The following is a 19,892-nucleotide window of genomic DNA, read 5'->3' on the forward strand; positions in this document are numbered from 1 at the left end:
ACTGATTGTGTGTGTTGGGAGAGCAAGGAAGATGAGCATTGCCTAAGGATATGCCTTCTCAGAAGATCTGAGAGATTTATTTCAGAACATTCCAGCTGATCCTGAGATTTAGAGGAATGATCAGAGTTCAAAATCTAGGACAATGGTAAGGAAGCAGAACACAGGCCCACGAATCTCCAAATCATTGAAAGAAAAGAAAGTTAAAAAAAAATGTTTCCTATGATGTTAAATCCTTTTTTTTTTTTAAACTGATTCTGAATCTGAACATGCAGAAGTGGGAAAATCCCATTGGTTCTTCCTGTGTTAAGAAGGATATTAATGACAAAATCTTCTTATGTGGGGAGGGAACTATACTGGAGGGTATTATATCTCATTCTTTTCTTGAAAGTCTGAAATGACAGTGTCATGGTTGTCTGTTGTATTCACCCATTTGTCAGATAATAATCACTGGTGTGATTTCAGAATTTCTCTACCTCCTGCAGAATATGCTGATATACTAACTTGCTCGGTTATTGCATGTCTTCTAATTTTCACATAGATTCTTTTTGCTGAGTTATTAAAAGCTAGCACATACTTCCTATTCATGCCTTAATGGGCATTTTGTCCAAAGAATCAGAAGGCTCGGAAGCCTCGTATGGGAAGAAATGACCATTTATTAACTATCTATAACTATTTAATGTCAGACAGCTCACTGAGCACTTTCCATCCTAAGCATTATCCCATTTAATTTCCACCACAAAACTGTAAGAGAGATATTAGACCCATTCTTTGGCTGAAGAAACTGAGGCTTACCCTGTGGCAGTGAGTTGCCCAAGAACATGCAGCAGCAAGTAAGGACACCAGGATTTAAATCCAGGCAGATCTGAGATCCAGCCCTTTTTTTCCCCCACCATGCTGTCTTTAGAGGTTTTGAAATCCATGAAAACTCTATCTTTCCTGACCGTGGAAAATCTGCTAAGACTCTTCGAAATGAGTTGACAGGTTGCCATTTAGTTCCCAAACCCAGTGATTCGGTTTTATTCTATCTCTCTTTCTCTGTCATCTATGTCTCACTGGCCTGCCCATGGCCATTTTTCTCCCTAGTGGTTCTGAATGTAAGAAAAAAAGGGAATAATGAAGATCACCGCAGGCCAGGAGTATACGTACATGTCTGCAGTTGTGTAGATTGGAAGTTTCTTAGCAACAGGAGGCTGTTTTAGGAGAATCTCCTGACTACAGCACCAATTCTTTTACCCTTGGGAGTTTCTCAAAAAGGAAGTATCTTTTGATGATAAACAAGCACATCATAATAATTAATTTCCTTCCCCACAGTGTTTGGCTTTAGCTACAGGTGGACATTTTTGTGTAGCTGCAACTGCACACAATATAATATAAGCTCTCTTATATTATAATGTAAGGTCACGGTGGGGAGTTTGCAAACTTAATTGTCCGACCATTCTCATATGTGTCAGTGCTGATTTTATGGTGGGCCAGACATTGACAGATACAAGCATGAAACTATACTTACAAAGTTGTGTTGTTTATAAGTCCAATGGAAAATTCTTGTGTCTTATCTTACTTGATTTTTTAAATAAGTTTTTCACACATTCATCATTCACTCTTTCCTAGAACAAAACCTTCTTGCTTCCCTGTTCTGTATTTTTGTCCTTCCCTACTTCCCTGGACTCTTCTTTGCCATCTTGGGTTTCTTGAGCACTCAGTCTTTATGCGATGAAGTTCTCAGGACTCAGCCTTCAATTCTTTCCCCTTAACATTTGGGCGCTAAATGATTTCATCTGTTCCTGTGGCTTCAGATCTTTCTGCCAAAGTTCCCTAAAATTAAAGTTTTAGCTTGAACCTCTTTCCAGGTTCAGCTCTAAATGATACTCCTTCTGGGATGTATTATAGGTACCTCAAATAGACATGTTCAAAATGGCGCTCATGTTCTTCTACCTCTAACCTGCTCTTTCATTGTATCTCCAGCTCGTCAAATGGTGCTACTGTTTACTTGGTGGCTCATGCCAGACACTTAGCTAGCCTCCTTCTCCCTCCCTCCTCACATTCAGCTGAGTCATTGGTATGGCATCCTGCTGGGTTTACATCCCAACTATTCCTCGCAGCTCTCCCCACCACCATATTTTGAACCACCACCATCTTTTCCCTGAGCTGCTGCTGGAGCTTCCTGCTTGGTATCCAAACATTCCTTCCATATAAACCTCAAATACATTTTCCATTCAGCAACCAGATTTATCTTCTTCCTGTGCAATCTGATCATGTTGCACCTTTCGCTAACATTATCCATAAGCTGCTGTTTGCTCTTATGATAAAAGCTCACATCCTTGATGAGCTTGATTCCTCCTACCTCTTTGACTTCACTGTTTGCTACTCTCCCCCTTATGCATAACACTCTCAGTTCATGAGTATGCATTCAGTTCCTTGTTCTCATCTGCTCCTCAAGGGCTGCATGGACCGTTTTTCTCCATGTCTCCACCCTTCTCCTAGTTCCCAAACTTGACGAATGTGTATTCATCCACCTAATCTCCTATTAGATGTTCCTTTCTTCATGAAAAGTCTCTTGATCACCACTCCCTCACTCTTTGGCCTACATTACTGTATATTCTTGCAGCACTTTATACATTTCCCTTATCATGCTTTATCATAAGCATTTGGATAATTATGTGTTTAATATCTGTGTTCCTGCCAAGATGACAAACTCCGAGCTCTATATGAGCAGAGCTGTGTTAATTCTTTTCACTATTGTATCTTTAATTCCTGGTATACTGTGCGGCCCAGAGTAGGCATCCATTATATATTTCACAATGTATTAATTGAGTGAATAAGTAAATGTTCTTGGGGTGGCTCTAGAGCTATAATGTGCAGTGCAGTAGCCACTAGCTACAGGTGTCTAGTGAGCACCTGAAATTTGACTATTGAGATGTGCTGTAAGTGTAAAATACACACTGATTTCAAAGACTAAGTATGAAAAAAATGTAAAATTCCTCATTAATAATATTTTCTTTCTTTCTTTGTTTTGCTACAAAAAGTTTTATTGTTTCAGTTTGGCCCATGGCATGAGAGGGGGCTCCAGGGTGGTTAGAAGCCTGCCTAGTAGTTGCGGGGGAGACTCAGGCAGAAGCCCAGCACCAGGGGGATGTAGAGGGGCCCCTGAAGGGAGACCCCAAGTGTCCTAGTCATGCTTGAGGGTGAGCAAGTATCCAAGAGATACTTGCCCAGCAAAGCCTGGGGGCTGTCCAGTCTGTGGAGGTTAGTCAGGTGGTCGCCCATCTTTCTCGATGAGTTTCACCTCTTCATCCAAGAAGTGGCTCCCCAGGAAGTCATAGAGAAGGGGGTCTGTGTGGGCAGAACACAGAGCATGCAGGTCCAAAAGGATCTGGTCCAGGTTCTTTTCCATGACCATGGCGACTTCTATGGCATTCTGAGTTTTACCCCACTCATCTTGGGAAGGCTTCTGTAGGTCCTGGAAGAGGGTGCGGCAGCCATGCTGGTTTTGCATCTTTTAGAGACGCTTGGCACCTTCATGCTTCTCCTTGGCCAACTCACGGAAGAAGTGGCCCATGCCCTCCAGAGCCACACTGTTGTGGTCGAAATAGAAGCCCAGAGAGAGATATGTGTAGGAGGCCTGCAGATACAAGTTGACCAAGTGGTTGATGGTGGCCTCCACCTTGGTGGAATAATTCTGATGAACTTGTGATCTTGCTCATGGTTGCTTGGTAATAAGGAGTTAAGCTAAAAAAAAGTGTTGGTCGGTCTCAGAGGCTCAGGATGGGTGAGATGGTTCTGATAATTGTGACTGGAAAAGAGGTTGGAGGGTGGTCAGAGGCTGGAAGAAGGGGTCTTCCAGCATCTCTTTCATTCAAACATTGTTGAAGCAAGAAATAGATCTGGGGAACCACTGAGGGCACTGAATAATATTTTCTATTTACTACATGTTTAAATGATAATATATGGATTAAATAAAAAGTAATATTAAAATTAATTTCATTTGTTTCTTTTTACTTTTTTTAATGTGACTTCCAGAAAATTTAAATTCTATGTGTGGCATGCATTATATTTCCGTCGGATAGCACTGTTACAGAATATCACTTTGAACTGAAATTGAGCACCAAAGCTTTTAAGCTCCCTTATATTAAAATGTTAAAAGCGTCCATTTTAAAACTTTCTGCATTGTTCATACTGCATCCTCATTCTTTCCCTTTCCATTGTGTTCGGTTACTAGGCTTGTGGGGTCATCAGTCTCCCTGTCTTGCTCCTCCCCTCTCACTTGCTAATTTCTCTGCGGTCACAAGGGTGCTTGAGAAAGATCTGTAATTGGCAGTCCCCTTAACAGTGACTGTGGGGAAACTTGCCCTTGGTGCAGTGATAGTGCCCACATGTCAAGGGATCTCTAGACTCATAAGTCTAAAAACTACATAATTGGTATGTGAGAAATAGGAGTTGGTATTTGTCCTTGAAACATGTCTTCTGTGGAACCTGATAAAGTCATGTAGGAATGGTTTTGTCATCTGATAACGAGCGCTCCCTTCCCTACCCCTCCATCTCACTGCTTAGATTTTACAAAGAGTTATTTGGAAATACTCATTTCATTATTTCTACTTTCCCTTAAAAATGTGGAAAATCTGTGTTGGGATGCTTTAGATTTATTAAACACACCCTATCGTTTTTGCCTTTGCTGCTATTGATCTATTTTGAATACTTGCCATATATTTTTTTCTTAATGAAACAGTCTAGTGAATTGATTTAATTTAAACATTGCTGGGAAAAAGTATAATTTTCCAATTATTTGTTGCTTCATTGTTATTTAATATATTTGAACACTATGTGTATTAGTGTTATTCAGAGAAACAGAACCAATATATTTTTATCTCTATCTCTATCATTCTATCTCTATCTCTGTATCATCTATCTCTCTATATCATCTCTCTATCTCTATCTCTGTAAAGATATATAGATATAGATATAGATATAAATGAAGAGACTTTTTATAGAAATTGGCTCACATGATTATGGTGGCTGAGGAGTCCCACGATCTGCTGTCTATAAGCTGGAAACCCAGGAAAACTGGTGGTGTGATTTAGTCTGAGTCCATAGGCCTAAGAACCAGGGGAGTGGCTGGTGTCCTAGTCTGAGCCCGAAGGCCCCAGACTCAGGAGTGCTGATGTCCGCGAGCAGAAGGTGGGTGTGCCAGCTCAAGCAGAGAGAGCAAATTCTTTCTTCCTCTGCCTTTTTGTTCTATTCAGGCCTTCATCAGATTGGATGATGCCCACCCATACGGTCAAGGGCACCTTCTTTACATAGGGTACCGACTCAAATGCTAATCTCTTCCAGAAATACCCTCAAAGACACATGCAAAAATAATGTTTTACCATCTCTCCAGGCATCCCTTAGCCCTGTCAAATTGACACTCTAAATTAACCACCACACTTTGGATGCTACATACCATTCACAAAATAGAAAAGAAATTGATCGGCTTTTGTCTTTAAGGAATTTACACTCAGGTTTATTGCACTATCAGTCTTGGACATTGCATACAGTCCAGGACAGGCTTTGCATGGAATGGGAGGCTCTAATTATCTGGGGTTCATCTGGTTTTGTGTTTGTGTCCAGCAATTTTTGATTTGGCTCATCATTAATGATTACATTTTAACCACCACCATGTTCAGAAAAAGTCATCCTTGTTCCCTATTAATTGCCCTATTAGAAGCACTGGTTTTCAATCTTCACTTCATCAATATCCAGTATATAATCTAATTGTCTCCTTTCTGTGCCTATTGGCAGCATGAGGCCATCAGAATAGACTGTGGTTAGTGTTAGGTAGAAGTTAGAAAATGTAGGAGGAGGAGGGATGGAAGGGGGTCCATAGTGCCTACGGAAAAATCTCATAAATAGCTTTGATTAACTGCCTCTAGCCACATATCTGTTTTTGCAACAGCAGGTGACAAGAGGTGGTCTGGAGCAAGATAAGGGTCTGAATCAACAGACCTCCACCCATCTTAGGAGGTCATGCCCTCCCGTGGAAGAGCATGCACCACTTTTTCTGCCAAATGAATAGTATGCGACTCCCTCACCCCACCCAGCAAACTATAAGTCCTTGGGACAAGGGCTCTGTCTCTCTCTCTGGCCCTCATGCTCTCCCTCGCTCTCTCTCTCTTTCTCCCCCTTCTGTCTCTTTCTCTCTGTCTCTCTCTTCCCATCTCCCCCTCTCGCCCACTTCAGCTACCGTGTTTCCCCAAAATAAGACCTAGCCAGACATTCAGCTCTAATGCATCTTTTGGAGTAAAAATTAATATAAGACCTGGTCTTATTTTATACTATATTATATAATAGTAAAATAAAAGATGCATTAGAGCTGAATGTCTGGCTAGGTCTTATTTTTGGGGAAACATGGTGCATTTTAAAGCTTTGCAGTATAGTGTATGTCCTTTTTGAAGATCTATGCAGTATTGAGTTTGGGGAGAATGTTTATACTGCTATCCAGATATCATTAGTGATGGAGAATTGGTTCTGAAATTGATATATACGCAGGAGCACACACACACACACACACACACACACACACACACACACCATGTGCACGCACACACACACAGAGGGTGCCAAAAAAATGTATACACATTTTAAGACAGGAAAAAAACTGTATTAAAATTATGCTGATGGTAACCACTTTGAGCACCTCTTGTAATTGCAGAAGTCAAATGTGACTTGTATTCATCTTTTGTTATTGCTATATATTGAGTATTACAATTTTAATACAGTTTTTTTCCTTTCTTAAAATGTGTATACATTGTTTTGGCTCTCTCTCTCTCTCTCTCTCTCTCTCTCTCTCTCTCTGAAATGTGTGTGATAAATGGTTAAAAGTAAAGGTATAGAAAATCAACACAAGTGTATGTAACTAGTGAATGAGGAGAGATTTGATCTACCTTAGCATATTTTCTGAATATTAGTATTATTTTAATAGAGAGTATATCAAGGGTTTTTAGTTGCAGAGATTTTTCTACTGTGTGTGTTTATTTAGACTGCCTCAGAAGAGAGAATGAGAGAGCAAGTGAGAGAGAGAATAACTCAAGCAAGCATATGAACCCACTGACATGTGGGCTAGTTGACTGAATTTTAGAGCATCTGTTGACCCATTTTGCCTTATAAACATTATTCCCTGTAGAAATATTACTTATTTATCATGTATTTTAATCGTGCTCCCCCCCCACCCCGATCCTTTATTTTAAAAAAGTAAGCCATGTCAGTTTATGGGAGTAACTTGTTTGATTATTATTCCCCTGGAAAAACTATTTTTTTCCCTAAAATCCCAAACAAAGCAGGAGCTGTCATTTCAAGTAGGTGAAAATAGAATAAAGTTTATTTTTAAAATGTCAATCATTAATTTGATTAAACCCGTGAAACAAAGACTTGGAGTCAGGCCTCAGAAAATTAAAACAAAGCAATTAAAAATATCATGAGGTTGAGAAAAATAATCTGAACTTTTCCTCAAATCTCTTTTGATCTTTACTATGCAAATTGAATCAGACTATGGCAGACATGTGCTTAGTTAGTCTTGTTACCCTCTCTTTTTCAGGAAACTCCTCTTTCCTCAGGACAGAATCTGTGGTGCGTGTGATCCCTGGCCAGATGTGGTCTCTTGATCTGAGCTTGGCTATTCGGTCCTTCCTGGGATTTTTTCCTCCCTTTTCTTCTACCCTTCCTCCTCCAATTCAAGCCTTGTTTCTTGGTCTAGTCGTACAGGACACAGCTCTCTGGCCCATGCTGGTATTATGAGTCTTGCACTTCCCCCGGCTAAGGCAGTCGGTCGCCAGCGTGGGTCCCTCACACTAGATCACGGTGGCTGCCCGCCGCTCACGCTGGCCACAGGCTGCTCCTGGCAGCACTCACTCGGCAGCCCAGTTCCAGGGAGAGCTGTTGTTCACAATCTTAGCTGTAGAGGGCGCAGCTGGCCCATGTGGGAATTGAACCGGCAACCTTGACGTTAGGAGCACTGTGCCCGACCCCTTCCTGGGATTTTTAAGTTTGCAAAGTGAGAGCTCGTGGTGATCTCTCCTGGGTGGTGAACGTCCTGTAAGTCCTAAGAGGTGAACCATGAATGTTGCTTATAACTTGGTATTTGGAGAAGTCAGTTGGCTATGAGGGGAGCGAGGCGAGGCAAGAGATTTCATGAGCTGGTCTAGCTACTTAAACTGGTGTGATTTTTTGTTTTTCCTCCTGCAATCAAGAGAGCTCTGAATCATACATAGTCTTCAAAGCTATTTTCAGAAGACCATAAGGATTTGACAACATATCTTTCAAATTGCTTACATATCAATGTAAAAAGCTTGCAAATTTAGCTTTCTTTGGGAATAATATCCAGTGAGAGGTACTCCTGTGTTTCACTATAACATAACATGTTACAGCAAATATTGTCTTGTGTATGTTTTGATATGTTTAGTATATAGTGCCAACTAAGGTGCTATTGAAAAAATCTCTTTCATCTAAAGTCCAATTTTCGAACTGGCCTTAGACATTAAATTAAATTTAAACATTAAATCATTAAGCCCTTAAATAACTAAATCATCAAATCACATGGGTTCCATCTTCTCTATTAAAATGAGAGAGTTTTTTATTTCCTGAAGCTTTCTGCTACAGCTGGAGTGGGGAGGGGGAAGAATGTTCTAGCGCAGCTGTTGCTGAGGTAGCTGGTAGAAAATGATATCCAAGTAAAGCCTCAGAGAAGAAGAGACTCCCAGAAGAGGTTGTACTTCTGGTTTAGAAAACCTTGGACTCACCATCCTGGGGACCTGCTAGGTAAGCCTGGTGCCCCTCTCCTGATGGGGGTCTCCCTGTTTAGATGAATTATGACCTGCGGTAGCTAGTGGAGAGTCAAGGTCTGCTTTATTTTATTTTATTTTATTTCTTCTGGAAGAAAATGGCCCTGATCCCAAATTTTAAAAAGATGTCTTTATTTCAACTGAAGCAAACACGATCACTTTGACCGAGTATACGATGAACAGTATATAATTTATAACATCTGAAGCAAATTTTTTTCTGCAACCTCCTGAGGGTGGAGGACAGTGCTATGTAAAAATACATTTTTTTCATTAACATTTAGACCTTTACCAGAACAAGTGTATAAGCATAATCGTTCTGTCATATCTCGCCAGCACATTAAACCAGGGTTAAAAGACTTGTCTTCATGTTAAATACTTCTGTACAGGTTTTTATTTACACCCCCTGTTTATTTGCCACAAGTTATTTTTCTAAGTGTAAGTTGTAGCACACTTAGACAAAATTCTGCTTGCCCAAGACAGGGATTTGCTATCAGACTCTGTGGATCATCATATCTGGGAGGGTTCTTTAAATCAGATAATAAAACATTTGTCAAGATTGACTGAATAAATGTGATCTATAAACAGTCTACTATATACATTTACATATGACACAGTATAAGGTTAGGTGGTGTTTTGGAAACAAATTCCCAGCTCTTTCTTCATAAAGTCAAGATGATAATCCAAAACCATATCGTTAAACACACAGTGTGTTTTATGTTGTTCGGATCCTTTTCTTTGTGCCACAGCACTTGCTTCCTGGCCTGTCTTCCCTGACCATCCATCTCTTGCTTCAGGGCCCTTCTCACTATTTCTGGGCTTTTCTTAAACACTAATGAATCATTTATTAATCAGTTGATTCCTGCAGAAGATTTCACTTCTCCCAAATTGGCTGTGGGAAAAATTAACTGCTTTATTTGCAAATGAAAATGACTCATGGAGATTCAGCACATTGTTACTGTTTTCTTTCCGGAGGTCTTTGTTCTCTTTGTGGAAAATAAGAGTTTTCTGTGCTGAAAGACTGAGAGGGACAAGTAAAAATCTTAATTGATGAGAAGAATCATTTTCTTCCTTGAGTCTGGACCAGAAATGGGTTTGCTTCACATACCACTCCAGTATGTTTTGTAAAGCCCCAGAAAGCTTTCTCTAAACAGCAACACCTCGAAATCATTGCTTACTTACTTCATGCTCCACATTGTACAAGCTTTAAAGATCAACACTTGTGTGTGTGTGTGTGTGTGTGTGTGTGTGTGTGAAAGGAAGCAGTACTCAGCATTTTTTCTATTTAGTGTATGATGACATTTAGTTTATTCTAGTTATTTTCAGGTATTTAAAGTTAAACTTTCTTTTTCTTATTCATTAAGAGCCAAAAATGCCTTTTCATAGAGGCATTTTTTTATCCATAATTATTTTTTGGGGGAGTACCTCAGGAAGCTTCTAGAATGCGTGAATAAAGTGTAGCAGTGGTGGAGACAGTCAAGGAACTTGCATGGCACACATAAGAATGTAAATTGGTACAACCACTATGGAAAACAATATGGAGTTTTCTCAAAAAATTAAAAATACCACAACTATATGATTCAGCAATCCCACTTCTGGGTATATATCCAAAGGAAATGAAATCAATGGTGTGAAGAGCTATCTGCACTTTTATGTTTACTGCAGCATTATTCACAATAGTGAAGAAGAGAAAACAACCAAAATGTCCATGGATGGATGAATGGATAAAGAAAATGTCACACACACACACACACACACACACACACACACACACACAGGAATATTATCTAGTCATAAAAAAGGAGGAAATTTGTCATTTGCAGCAATATGAATGATCCTAGAGGACATTATGCTAAGTGAAAAAAGCCAGACACAGAAAGAGAAATACTGAATGATCTCATTTATATGTGGAATCTAAACAAGTTGAACTCATAGAAATAGAGAGTAGAATGGTGGTTATCAGGGACTAGGCGTGGGAAATGGAAAGATGTTGGTCAAAGGCTACAAACTTTCAGTTATGAGATCAATAAATTCTGGTGATCTAATGTACAGAGTGGTGACTATAGTTAACTACTGTATTCTATATTTGAAATTGGCTAAGAGAGTAGATCTTAAATGTTCTTACCACACACACACAAAGGTAACTATGTGAGGCGATGGATGTGTTTATCAACTTGATTGTGGTAATCATTTCACAATGTATACATATATTGAATCATCACATCGTATACCTTAAATATATACAATATACAAGTTTTACTGTCAATCATACTTCAATAAAACTGGGGGGGAAGGCAATGACTGTGATGCAGTTTTAGCTGTTTCAAAGTTAGTGACAGCCGGTGCTGGCTGTCGCCCAACATAATATGTGCAGACAGCGATGTGGGATAAATGGTCCTTCCTGAGGCTAATGGCATGTGGTGATGCCCTTAGGGTCCTGGAAAGGGATGTGAAGGTACGGCTGAGTGGTTTTCTGTGTCTTTTTGAATTTGTTTAAGCAATAAGATAACCTGTCAGATGTCTTAGAGTCTGAAGAGTACGAAGGACTAACGAAAATTTAGAGGAATTTGACGGATCTAAATTTAGATGGAAATAAGTGATCACTTTGGACAGGTTTTCATGTGGCAGCAGATGACGAAGGACTTAGTGGCAGGCTCATGGGGAACTTGGATGGAGAGTCTGTTGGAGTCATCCTGGAGAGTGTGCCAAAGTGTACTAAGTTGGGATTCTGTTAGTTGAGAAATGGATTTTTAAGATAATCATTGTTTAGGAAGAAGATGATACCAATGGGAAGAATAGAAAATAAGGAAGATAAATAAGAAATATTGAGATGTAACTGAGGACAACATCACAGAGGGTCATTACTATGTTTTCTACAGGATGGTTCTGTAAAGTGTAAAGATTAGATGCCAGGTTCTATTGGACAGACCTCATATTGAGGTTAGTTCTTAGGTACTTGGGTGCTTTTGCTATGTTGTTTGGTCCGAGGTAGTCTAGTGACCTGCACTTCCCTCATCATACTTACATGGAAGTCAATATAAATCAATTCATATTAATTATTAGCACATTGGTTATTTTGAGTTTCATGATAAGGGTTATTTTGTGTACATTGTGGGAGGGGGATAGTCTGTTAGGGTTCAGGTAGAATGAATATTAGAAATATTAGAACTTCATTTACATTTCCTGTATATACATGTTATATATGTGGGAAAGAAGTTAAGCTTCGCTAATATTTAACACGCAGATTGGTACTGGCTCCTTTCCTCAGCATATATGTCACATGTCATGTGTCACAGCCAGATGATAGAAGAGATGTGGGGGCTCCCCAGTTCAGTGAGCACCCTCGTTCCAGTGCTCACTCTCAGCACGAGCTGCTGCTTTGCAGTCCATACGCACCTGGTCAGGTAGATCTATGGATTAGGGTCTAGGTATAAATAAGCACCCTCACAGAATGGACATGTGGTTGAAAAAGATTCTTTCAAAGAATTTTGGCTTGAAGATTAGTGATGCTGGGAATTACAAGGAAATCACAAAGCTGACATTCCTAGTTGCAATTTTAACTATCAATCACATCACAAAACAATCACAGTTTGAAGCCATCGAGAGGAGTTTAAAAAATAAGCGACTAATCTACAATGGTTAATGACCAATTTCATTCAAAGAACATATTATGCCAAATAATAGTAGGGAAGAACAGCAGTACATGTATATATTTATAAATAAATAAATATACACGGGTTGGGAGTAAGTATTCACATTTTTTCCCAAGGGGTTGTATATGTGGTTAAAAAGTTTGGAGACCACTGCTCTTTTTAAATTTTTATTTTATTTTATTAATTTCAGGTGTACCAAACAACATAATGATTAGACATTTACACTCCTCACAAAGTGATAACCCTACCAAGCCTACTACCCATCTGACATTGTACATAACTATTACTATACCTTTGGCTGTATTCCCTATGCTCTACTTTACATCCTGTGTGTATATATATATAATTATATTTATATAATTATAGTTGACATTCAATATTATTTTATGGTAATTTCAGGTATACAGTGCAGTGGTTAGGCATTTATATAATCTATGAAGTGATTCCCTCCAATAAATCCAGTGCCCATCTGACACCCTACGTAATCTTTACAACATTATTGATTATATTCCTCATACTGATTTCACATCCTGTGACTATTTTGTGACTACAAATTTGTACTTCTTAATCCCTTCACCTTCTTCCCACTCCCTAAACCCCCCCCCCCCCATCTAGCAACTATCAGTTTTTTCTCTGTATCTGTAAGTCTATTTCTGTTTTGTTTGTTTGTTTATTCTGGTCTTTATATTCCACATATAAGTGAGATCACATTGTATTTGTCTTTCTTAGTCTGACTTATTTCATTTAGCATAATATCCTTTAGGTCCATCCATGTTGCTGCAAATGGTAAGACTTCATTGTTTTTTATGGCAGAGTAACACTCTATTGTATAAATGTACCACAATTTCTTTATCCGATCGTCTATTGATGGGCATTTTGGTTGTTTCTATATCTTGGCTATTGTGAATAGTAAACATAGGGGTGCATATACTTTTTTTGAATTAGTGTTTTGGATTTCTTTAGATGAATACCCAGGAGTGGAATTACTGGGTCATAATGTGTTCTATTTTTAATTTTTTGAGGAACCTCCAGACTGTTTTCCATAGTGGCTGCACCAATCTGCAATCCCACCAACAGTGCACAAGTGTTCCCTTTTCTCCACATCCTCACCAATACTTGTTGTTTGCTGATTTATTGATGATAGCCATTCTGACAGGTGTGAAGTGATATTTCATTGTGGTTTTTATTTGCATTTCTCTGATGATTAGTGACGTAGAGCATCTTTTCATATGTTTGTTTGCCATCTGTATGTCCTCTTTGGAGAAATGTCTCTTGATGGCCTCTGCCCATTTTTTAATTGGATTGTTTGTTTTTTTGGTGTTGAGTTGTATGAGTTCTTTATAAATTTTGGATATTAAACCCTTATCAGGTATATTGTTGACAAATATCTTCTTCCATTCAGTAGGATGTTGTTTTGTTCAGTTGATGGTTTCCTTTGCTGTGAAAAAACTTTTTAAATTTGATGTAGTCCCATTTGTTTATTTATTTTTCTCTTGATTCCCTTGCCCAAGGAGATATATCAGTAAAAATATTACTGAGGGTAATGTTTCAGAGTTTACTGCCTATGTTTTCTTCTAGGAGTTTTATGGTTTCAGGTTTTACATTTAAGTCTTTAATCTATTTTGAGTTTATTCTTGTATATGGTGTAAGAAGGTGACCCAGTTTCATTTTTTTTTGCATGTGCCATCTGTCCAGTTTTCCCAGCACCATTTATTAGACTGTCTTTACCCCAGTGTAAATTCTTGCTTCCTTTGTCATAGATTAAATGACCGTATAGGTGTGGATTTATTTCTGGGCTCTCTATTCTGTTCCATTGATCTATGTGTCTGTTTTTATGCCAATACCATGCTGTTTTGATTACTATAGCCTTGTAGTATGATTTGATAACAGGTAGTGTGATACCACCCGCTTTATCTGGAGACCACTGCTCTTGATTATTTCTGTAGCATTGGTACTACAAGCGTGCTTTTCAGTCTTCTAACACCTATTTTAAATTATTAACATACTTAGATTACAATTCTCAGCTCTGTTAGAGAAAGTTAGCCGTATGTTATGAGGCCTTGACTACAATGAGGCCGAGGGTAATTATTGCTCTTCTGAGCTTCTAGCACTGAATCACTTACATTTTACTTCTCTAACAGCTTATACTGTTCAGCTATGTAATTCTGATCTTCCCAGGCTGCTTCCTTGCCAGCAACAGCCCTCTCTGTTTTGCTATCATTAGAAAGACTATAGTTTTCAGTGTACAAAGCAAGGCAAGGCATGTAATAGTGGAACTCTTAAAATCAGACATGTTTTGAAAATCTGGGATGTATGCTTGCCCTGGCTAAAGTGTTACATAAAAGGACTGCTGGGCAAATAAAAGCTGAAAATTGCTCTGTTGATTGCGACACAGACTCTTCTCAAGTGTTACACTACATGGAGGGGTCAGGTATCTGTGTTGCCTTTGTTATACACCACACGCTCTCAAACTCCAGTGGAATAATCACCCAGTTTTTCAGGGCTTGTAGTCAGTCAGACTATGACTCACAATATGTAAATGAGGCAATAATCATGTCTGCACTTTCAAATGTGCGGGATCTGAGATCGAGACAAATTTGGCATGTTTTACGTCCTGTGTTCCTAATTATTTGATTAGAGTTGATTGCTCTTCAGTTCCACGAGGAAATGTAATTGGGTAGGCATCTGTAATTTGGTTTTGTGTGTTTGTTTTGGTGCATGTGTTTTTATGTAGATGTTTGTGTGTTTTCAGTTCTCCTCCCAATACTTAGTGAGTAAGCAGACACTAAAGATGAGGATAACTTCCATTCTACCATGATGGCTCAGGGTATAGATGGAAGTAGTTTCCACAGCTACGATTTCTCCCATTTCTCAACTGATTTATTGTAGCCCTTCCAATAACTTTTTGGTTGCTTGTTTTATAACTAGATTTCCACATCCACTTTTAAGTCCTGCCTTGCTTTTAGGATGGCTTGTAGTTTGGATGTGAGCTGGGAACGCTCATCTGAGTCAGGTGCATCTCATACACACAGGTGTTAAAAAATATACAAATATACAAATTATTTAAAATATATTTTCTCCAGTGGAAGTTTTTTTTGTTAAACAAATTTTATATAACAATAAATTCTCCAATAGAAAAATATAATGAATTATACCAGATATATAATAAGCTTGAGACATATTAGAATCTATAGTTCAAAGAGAAATGTCAATTTCAATTTAATAAGGACTTCCTATCTTATTATCAACAGATTGTTTTTTTCATCTTATTTATTATGAATGATATTACAGAGTCACTAAATAGGTTTTCTCTTCTTTCTTACAAGTAGAAATTAACTGAATTAACAAATGTCAGTTGTAGTAGGATCAGACTGACCAGCCACAGATCACATTTCGGTAAATCAAACAAGGTTTATTTTTCTAGACATTACAGGAAGCGGTCATAGCAACATTATCCAATGACAGATGGAGGTATACGTTGCCAGGTCACCTAAAGAGGACCTTCTCAGCAGGTACACTTTTGTGGATGAGAAGTCTGAGTGACTGTTGGTTACATCAAAACTTCTGGAAGCTCAGTGCTTCCCTCCATGCCCAGCCTTTTACACCTGAAGCTGGACAGTTCTGCTTGTGTAGTTTGGATGTGAGCTGGGAACGCTCATCTGAGTCAGGTGCATCTCATGCACACGGGTGTTAAAAAATATACAAACGGTTTCCTGTGTGTGTTTCAGTAAAGCACACTCAGGCTTGAACACAATGTTCATTTAGGCTCCCCACGCCCTCACAGCCTGGGCCTCTGGCTTTCCTGAACTGAGAGCTGCACAACAGGAGGGGGTCAGTTACCCAGACAAGTCTACCAGGTCTTGAGACAGCTGGTTGGCTTAGCCTGCATATATCCATCATAAACCAAGAGGAAAATATAAAATGCCTGTAATCGCCCCACCAAGAGATACCCAGCATTTACATTTTGGGGGATCTTTTCCCAGGCATTTCAAAACAAAATCATACGAGGATGTTATTTAATAATTTGCTTTTACCTTAACGAAATACTACAGGTATCTCTTTATATTAATAAATATTGTCTACAATTATATAATTATTTTAATGGCTGCATGATACTCTATGATATGGTTTTATACTACCATATAGCCAGTGAGCTGTTGATGGACATTTATGTTTTTGTACTTTTGTTATTATAAAAATACTATGTTGAATCTCCTTGTAGTTATACCTTTTAGTTAGATATGTTGTCAAATTAATTGTTTCCTCTTTCCTATCAAATTATCTTACACACGTTTTGTGTGACGATAACTCATGATGTAATGACATTGTTAGATGCTTTGTGAAGCACAAATTTTAACTCTGGATACTTTGCTAACCAAATAATGGTTAGAAATTGGATAAGGGTAGAGGACAGTTGTAGACTAAACTAATTAAACCAAGAAAAATAGTTCTTAGAGCAGGGAGGACTATTTTTTTCTTTCAGGTCAAGTTCATTGAGGCATAATTTATATGCAGTAAAATTTACCCTTTTTAGGTGGATGGTGCCATGAATATTGATAAGTGTACTTAGTCAGGTAACCTCTTTATTTAACGTTTCTCGCACCCCAAATATCCCTTCATTCCTCTCTATAGTTACTCCTCTCCTCAAACCTAAGGCTCTGGCAACCACTAATCTATTTTCTTATTATGTAGTTTTGCCTTTTTCTGGAATGTCATAGAAATGGAATCATGCAGTATGTAGCCTTTTGAGTCTGGTTTCTTTTATGTAGCATGATGCATTTAAGATTCAGCCATGTCACTGCATATATTGGTAGTTTGCTCCTTTGTATATCACTCACTGGTGGATGACATTGGGTTGTTTCCCATTTTTGGCCACTATGAATAAATCTGTTAAAAATATTTCCATACAGGTTTGTATATGGACATATGAGGTCTGACAATTAAGTTGGTGAACTCATCCTAGAAAACGTGCTACATACCTCATTGCTGAATATCACTACGGTCACCTTTGAAGTACTCCCCTTGGGAAACTATGCACTGATGCCAGCACCTAGTTCACCCTTCAAAGCAATTTTGGAACTCTTTTTCTGGAATGACCATCAGAGCTGTCATCATATTACCCTTGATGTCCTGAATGTCACCAATATGTCTTCCTTTTAATATTTCCTTTATCTTTGGGTAAAGAAAGAAGTCATTGGGGGCCAGATCAGGTGAGTAGGGAGGGTGTTCCAATACAGTTGTTTACTGGCGAAAAACTCCCTCATAGACAGTGCCGTGTGAGCTGGTGCATTATCGTGATGCAAGAGCCATCAATTGTAGGCAAAGACTTTGATCATTTAACTTTTTCATGCAGCCTTTTCAGCACTTCCAAATGTAAACAAGGTTAACTGTTTGTCTAGTTGGTACAAATTCATAAGGAACAATCCCTCTGATGTCAAAAAAAATTTAGCAACATCGTCACAACAAGTTCACAAACTTAATTGTTAGACCTCGTATATTTTTGTTTCTTTTGGTAAAAACTTAGGAACAAGATTGTAAGATCATGGTAATGGTATTCTTCACTTTCTAAGGAACCGCGACACTTTTCCATGCTGTACCATTCTGCACAACCAGCAGCAATGCAGAGAGTTCCAGTTGCTCTGCATCCTCACCAGCACTTAGCATCATCAGTTTTTCTTTCTTCCTGTCTTTTAGATATTCTAGTAAGTAAAATTTAGATATTCTAGTAAGTATGTAAGATATTTCCTTGTGGTTTACTCCCTAATGACTAGACTTTGAGTATCTTTTCATGTACTTTTTATGCCTTCCAGATGTCTTACTTGCTGAAGTGTCTGTTCAAATTTCTTCCCATTTTTAAAATTTGAATTTTTTTCTTACTGTGTTTTGAAACTTTTTGTGTATTTGAGATACAAGTCCTTTCAGACATCACGTTCCTCAAGAGGGTATTAGAGAGAAGCACTTTGGGAATGGTATACTAAGACCTCCAAAAATCTTCTCTTCCATAAAAGCAAGAAAAACACTGGCAGCAATTGTGATAATTGACTTTCTTAGAACTGAATATTAACCAAAGACTTGGAACAATCTGAGGGTCATTTATTCCAGAAAAAGGACTGAATCTCTGCAGGAACAGCAAGCACTGTGGCATTTAACTTGCTCTATTCCCATCCCCTTTGCAAGCTCTGCAATAGCCATGAAAACCAGCCCCCTCTCAAGCATGGTAGTTTGGGAAACCAGCAGCCTGTCAGCCACTGAAGAGGAAGAATATATCCAGGGCTTCCCTAGAAACCCCATCCCTGGGGAATTGTCAGTATTTGACATGTCTGACAGCTCCCTCGAAAAAAACCCTTTCACAGGAGCTGTCTCTATTCAACTTAACTTAAAACTAACTTAGGGGCAAAAGCCCTTTTCCTAGGATGTTAGTCAAAAATAAAATAATCAGCAGCAAATGTTTAACATACAGCTGCCTGAGATAACAATACCAATTGCAGCAACAAGAGGCTGACCCCAAAACTTAATAGTAACATGTGGGGAATGAGACATACAGAGGAGGCTTGGGAAAGTGCTGACATGTCTCTGGAGTTGTAGAAGGCTATGTATATGGGCTGGGCTGTACAGTGAGCAGGAAAGACCTGGGAACATCCTAATTTCTCACCTCTGGTTGACCTTGAGTCTCTGCCCAAGAATGGAGTAAAGGCTGAGGCAGATTTTGAAACCCCAGAGTGTTGAAGTCATGCTCCGACACACACAGGGCCTCTTAGCGAAGGTGGGGAGACTTATTAGTTCAAAGCATTGAAGGAAATTTCTGTTCAATTGTTAAGTGACCACTAATCTAGAGCAGATACTTGTTCTGTGGCTGTACTTAACAAAGGATACAGACTTTACAGAATTTGTAATTCAGGAAAGTCACTAAACAAACAGCAATAGCAACAACAATAAACAGAAAAAAAATACTGTGGTGGGGGTGAAGGGAATTTTATTTTCAGAGTTGCCATATTATATTTAAAATGTTCAGGTTTCAACAAAAAATGACGAGACACACCAGAAACAGGAAACTATGTCTCATTTGTAGAAAAAAGCAGTCAGTAGAAACTGTCCCTGAAGAAGACTTCAACACTATATATAAACCAGCTAGACCTAAAAGAGATATACAAAATACTCCAGCAAAAACGCAGAATCTCAAGTGCATAAGGAGCATTTTCAGATAGACCATATGTTAGGCCATAAACCATGGCTCTGTAAGATCCAGAAGGCTTCAATGGTGAATTCTGTGAATGTTAAAGAAGAATACATACAAATCATAAAATCTTCCAAATTTGTAGAAGAGAATCACTTCTGAACTCATTCTATGAGGCCAGTATTATCCACATACCCAAATCAGACATCATAAGAAAAGAGAACAGATCAATATCGCTTATCAATATAGATGTAAAAT

At 38.6% G+C, this 19,892-nt stretch overlaps 1 pseudogene; it reads right to left on the minus strand.

The window, feature by feature from the left end:
- Positions 1-3,166: 3,166 nt before the first annotated feature.
- LOC109449565 (ferritin light chain pseudogene) lies at positions 3,167-19,192 on the minus strand (annotated as a pseudogene).
- Positions 19,193-19,892: the final 700 nt, after the last annotated feature.

This window comes from Rhinolophus sinicus, chromosome 3 (assembly GCF_057876585.1).
Source record: "Rhinolophus sinicus isolate RSI-liver-muscle chromosome 3, RSI-T2T, whole genome shotgun sequence".
Lineage (NCBI taxonomy): Eukaryota > Metazoa > Chordata > Mammalia > Chiroptera > Rhinolophidae > Rhinolophus > Rhinolophus sinicus.